Here is a 6000-nt window from a genome sequence, read left to right as displayed (position 1 = left end):
GCAGGGGAGGTGTCCCTGCACATGGCAGGGAGGGGATGGGACGAGCTTTGAGGTCCCTTTGACCCCGAGGATTCCAGGGCTCCGTGGTGCTGGCATGGCTCAGGACACATCACACATACCAGCGCTTTTACGAGCCCGGCCGCTTCCTCCCCTGCATTTGCAGAGGTGCTTTGGGGTCAACACACCCCTGAAAAAAACCCCATTTTGTCTTCCTGTGTTCCAGCTTCAGCTGCACATGAGGCCAAGCTCACATCCTTGTTTTTACCATCCCATTTTCCTGATTGCATCCCAAAAAATTCCTGCCTGTGCCAATTTCCAGGCTGTGATGCCTGTCAGGAATGAGGCAGGGTGTGCTCTGGAGCAGCAGATTCTGACTGCAAACCACAGTGGGTTCCTCACCCTGCACATCAGATAATATTTTAGAAGGAAAAAAATTATATTAAATATTTATTAATACATGATATATAATTACATACATTATATATTATTAAACATATTAAATTAAATATTTGTTATCTATTATATATAAAATATATTATATACTATACATTATATATAGTATATAGTATATAGTATATAGTATATAGTATATAATATATAATATATAATATATAATATATAATATATTAGATCTTATAAATTATATATTATATAGTATACATTATATCATATAATATATTATGCATTATATACTATATATATTACAGTATACATATTATATATTATATGTATTTTATATAAACTATACTATATATATTTTATATTAAAAATTTATATAAAATATATTATATATCATTTATATATATACATATACATACATATATATAAATATATATATATTATATATATATATATTTTTTTTTTTTTTTAACCTGAGAATGACCAAAGCATCAAGGCAGCAGCTCTTTGAAAAACTGGAATCTACAAATTCCTAAAAATCATGAAATGTTTGGAATATCACCATGTTTAAGGAAAGAAGTTCTGTAATTTTGCACCAATTTCCAGTCCTGGCTGCTCCTGACAGCTCCAGGAAGTTACAAGGAGGAAAATCAATTTTCTTTACTGTTTTTTAAAGCAGTATGAATCCAGTAATGGTTGGTATTTAGGAGCATGAGGAAGCAGGAAGATAAAATATTAAGAAGAGTAAAATAGTCCTGGATGCTGTGACTCGCTTGTGATTTGTTTTTCTTCCTCACAAACAGAAAACATCAACAGAAAATTGATTCTCAGTGAGATTCCCCATAAGAAGAAATGTGCAAATTCTGATTTTTGAACTCTCTATTCTGAATTTTGAACTCTCTTTGGGCAGGCAGCAGCCAGCTCAGCACACGCTGATCTATAAATTAAAGACAGCCACGACTTTTTGATGGCCCACATGAAAATGTTTAAAATGAGCAGCACTCAACATCAAAAAAGTGGAAATATTGCTGTAGAAACCCAAAAACCCTCAGCAAACAAGGTGAAAAATGAGTCAGTGTCCCCAGGATCCACCAGGGGATGGGAAGAAATAAAGGCAACGTGGAAATACATGGAGATGAAATGATGAATTCCACCTGCGCCGTCTCTTTGTGGTGTTCAGAACCCAGCTCAGCTTCAAGAGGCTGAGGCAAAACTCAAATCCCTCTGGAAAACCCAAACCTTGCCCTGGAATGGCCTCAAGCTGAGGTGGCTGTGCCAGGTCTGCAGGGACACCGAGTCATGGTGGCATTTGTAACGAGGTTAGAGCAGAGTTCAGCATTTAAAATGCCAGCCTGAAAGCTGGCAATGAAACCCTTTGCTCCTCAGCGTTCCCTACTCATCTTTGGTTAACAAGAATGGAGAAATTAGGAGGGAAAAAAGCAGAGAAATTCAGGTTTCCATGAACACCAGGTGAAATTCCCCTTGTCAGGAGGTGAATGCTCAGACAAGGAGTGGTTTACAGCCAATACCCAAATTACCACTGTCCAAATACCACTTAAGCTTTGGCTTAATTTGGCTCCTGGGAGGTTTTTACAGGTGCTTGGCTCATTAATTGTGGCATCTGAATTACGGTTGATCATCTTTGGGTTAAATTAAGGAGAAAAACGGGGAAGATTTAGCACTTGGTACTTGGAGGGAAGGGGAAAAACAGGGAAAGAGCAGAACTCTTCTCCTGGGTAGTGGATGGACCCAGAATAAATTCTCAGCCCCTTCCACTTGTCTGCCTCTGGAGAGTTCAGGGTCGGTTTTACCCTTGGCTTCGAGGGAGGGAAAACAAACAAACAAAGCCCAAATAAACCAAACAAATCCTTTTTCTGCAGAATCCCAGGACCCCAGCGTGGTTTGGGTTGGAAGGAACCTTAAATCCCATCCAGGGCCACCCCTGCCATGGCAGGGACACCTTCCCAGGGTGCTCCAAAACCCATCCAGCCTGGCCTTGGACACTTCCAGGGATCCAGGGCCAGCCACAGCTTCTCTGTGTCACCCTCCCAGGGAAGAATTTCTTCCCAATATCCCATCTAAACCTTCCCTCTTTCAGTTTGAAGCCACTCCCCCTTGTCCTGTCACCCCAGACCATTGCAGAAATTCTCTTGCTGGTTTACTTCATGCACAGGAAGGTCACAATGAGGTCACCCCGTGTCTCTTCTGCAGAAAAAAGCTGAATAATCCTCATTTTCTCATCGGCTTGGAGCCTCCTCTGGCCTCGCTGCCACAGCTCCACGTCCCTGCCGTGCTGGGGTGGCACTGCGGGAAAGGTGACAGGGATGTGCAGGGACGCCGAGGCAGATTCGGGCTCATTTTGGGGGAATTTGGGGAATTTTTCAGGAATTAGCGAAGGAACCGCTGAGCGCAGAGAGCCGTGCGCCCTCTCCCGGCCGGCCCGGGAAGTGCAGCCAGCGCCCTCCAGCCCGGAGAAAGGCAAATTAAAGAAAATTTAAACAATTTTTGCAAATTTAAGCAAACTTTAGCAAAATTTGGCATCGATTTACCTCCCTCTCTGCGGCTTCAGGTCCTTCCACCGCTCATGCTCGTCCTGCTTCATCCAAGACATGTAAAGAACACAGCAAACCTCATCAGGCAGAGGCAGTGCATTCTCCTTCCCCCAAAATGCTTTGCAAACAGTCACACTTTTACTTCGAAACCTGAAAGAATTTTACAATCTGAGCACTGGGATCAGGCCCTACGAGTTTAGAAATGTGGCCCCCCTGTGCTAAGTAAGATCCAAACATTCTCCTGGCTGTCTTTCTTCACATAGGATCCAAATAGGTTTTAATTCCGGTAAATAAAGGTGAGACATAATAATCCAGAAGGGCCGCATTATTTTTCTGGGCTGATCTTTAGGAACCAGCACAACGCTCACTCATTCTCCCCCCTCATCTGTGACTGTTGTGACACACCAGGAGCACACGTGACAATCCCAGCCCTCAGGTATGTTCCTCTCAGGACATGCCACGTCTTGCAGGGTACAGAGCAGGATTTGGTTTTGGAGCAGCTCTTGCCCGGAAATTCAGCCTGGGTTCACATCTGGGCTCTGTTCCCAGGGCCTTTTCAGCACAACCAAGCGACAAAACACAAATTCTGTCGTGACAAGTGACCCCAGCTAACAAGGAGGCTTCCAGCTGTCCAACCACCTCCTGTTGTCTCATGAAAAACAAGAGATTTGTCTTTTTTACAGTGCTCCTCATCCTTGCTTTGTAACTGGCCAAAAAAAAAAAAAGCCCTTCAGCTGACAGACTTAATGGAATTTTGGCCACAGAAGTTGAACTTCAAATTTGCCCTTTGCACTTGGCAGCTCCACACAGGTGGTTTGCCAGCAGCAAATCCTCTGTCGATCCCGAGCCACAGAAGGGCCCACGGAGACTTTCCCAGCTCAGCTCCTTGGCCTCAGAGCACATCCCTCAGCAGGCAGATGTGTCAGGACAGATACCCCGTGAGCAGCAGGCTTACCCGGTGCTTTGTTGCCAAACACTTCTCTCATTTGCATTTCTAACGTTCCTCCCCGGGCAGAAGCCACCACGGTTTATAGAAGGCAAATGCAAAAAGTGCCCAAATGACCCAAACCATTGCTAACAAGCACACGGTGGTTGCTTTCACGGATCTGTGAATTGTGGGATGCACATCCCTGTTCTCCATCCAGCACTGGGTTCGAGATCTCAGTGCCCAGTTCAAACCTGCAAAAGGGTGAAATGTGCTGGGTTTCACAGCTTGCAGCCCACTGCTTTTGCCCACAGCCCTGATGGCGTGTGAGCACATCCCTGGAAGGCATTTCCCCATCTCCAAGGCCACTTCCCACCTCAAATCCCCCAAATTCCAGGCTGAGCTGTCCAGCTGGATGTCAAATATTCTCACATTTCCTCTCCATCACCCTGCTCTGGCTGTGTCCCAGAACAGAGGGGAGGATCTCAGTGCTGGGTATCACACAACACAGGTTCCCTGCATACAGCCAGCTCACCCCTGCTTTGCTCACATTGCTGTGAAAAACGCCAATCACTTGTTTTTAAAATTCTAAAAGTTTAATAGTAATAAAATGGTGATAAAAATAGTAATACAATTAGAGTAATAATAATTTGAACAAAATGGAATTAGGACAATATGAGACAATAGAAACAAAGAGTTACAGACAGTCCAGGTACCTTTTCTGGGCAGCACGAGCCTGAAAAAGGCCCCACGTTAACAGAGGATTAACCCTTAAAAGCAACAGCCTGTTGCATATTCATACACCTCATACATGATGCATAAATTCCGTTTAAACACAGGATTCTGGCTGGGCAGTGTCAGCTTCTTCCTCTGAATCCTGACAGCGCCTTCGAGGGGGGAAGAAGTTCGTTTCTTCTGATAAGAAATTGATGGAGCAATAAATTCTCTTTCTCTGAAAGATTCAGGTGTCCTGTGGCTGCTAGCTCACTGCCAGTCCTTTCTTTAAAAAAAGTATCCTACATGGCATCGTTTCTATTTTAACATTTTATAACCTAAAACTATATTTTACACACTACTTAAGAGCATTAATACAGCATCACTTTCTAACACAACACATATAATATTCATTTGAATATTTGCAAAAAGCCAATCATAAAATACATGCATTTTTCACATTGGGAAACCTCCAGCACTCTCAGAGGTAGGGAAAGGTTGATATTCCAGGCCAAAACCTAGCTCTGAGTACATCAAGGAGCAGAAACTGAACACGAAACCTTTCCAGACCCACTCCTGCACCTTGCGCAACATCCCAGGGTCAAAGAACGCCGTGGAAAAAGAACAACACACACAAACTGTGGAGTGGGAGCAGCTTGAGGAGGTCTGGTACTCCAGTTCCCGTGAACTTGATCTGAATATAAATTTTTCCTGCTTTGTTGAGGTAATCGATGATGTCCTGTGGACTTTCCCCTCCGCTAACAGCTTCTGTCTGTGGTTTGATAAAGGTGATTGATTATCTCCAGCCACACGTCATAAGCCTGACCACAGCTTGAGTCATTCTCTGGTGGCACCACACAGTATCTCCAGTGGATTTAAAGTTTATGGATTACATAGAATTCAAGACTATAACAGCAAAGATAAAAGGTTATCATATTAGAGACCAAATGCTGTTGATCAGCACTTTTAGATGTTCAATTCTCTGGTGGCACCACACGGTATCTCCAATGGATTTAAAGTTTATGGATTACAAAGAATTCAAGACTATAGCAGCAAAGAGTAAAGGTTATAATACTAAAGACCAAATTCTGTTGATCAGCACATTTAGATGGATGACAGCAAAGTTTTCCCCAAATAATGTTAAACTACAGATGACCATTCCCCGTGTTCCACTCAGCTTTTCATCAGTTCAGCCTCAGAGGTGAAGAAGCAGCTTCACTCCCAAGTGATGAGACCAGCCAGGTACCAGAAGTGTCACAAATGTCATTATCACTCCTACCTGGAAGCTGGTAATTGGTGCAAGACAAACCAAGAAGTGTTCAGGTAAGTGCCCTGCTGGCCAAGCACCAGGAAGTTCATTCACTTCTCCCAGCTCAGCATGAAGGTGGAAAACACACGAAATACAAGGCA

The sequence above is a fragment of the Molothrus aeneus genome, chromosome 22, assembly GCF_037042795.1.
Source record: "Molothrus aeneus isolate 106 chromosome 22, BPBGC_Maene_1.0, whole genome shotgun sequence".
Classification (NCBI taxonomy): Eukaryota; Metazoa; Chordata; class Aves; order Passeriformes; family Icteridae; genus Molothrus; species Molothrus aeneus.
The sequence above is the reverse complement of the archived record's forward strand: the minus strand, read 5'-3'. Positions refer to the sequence as shown.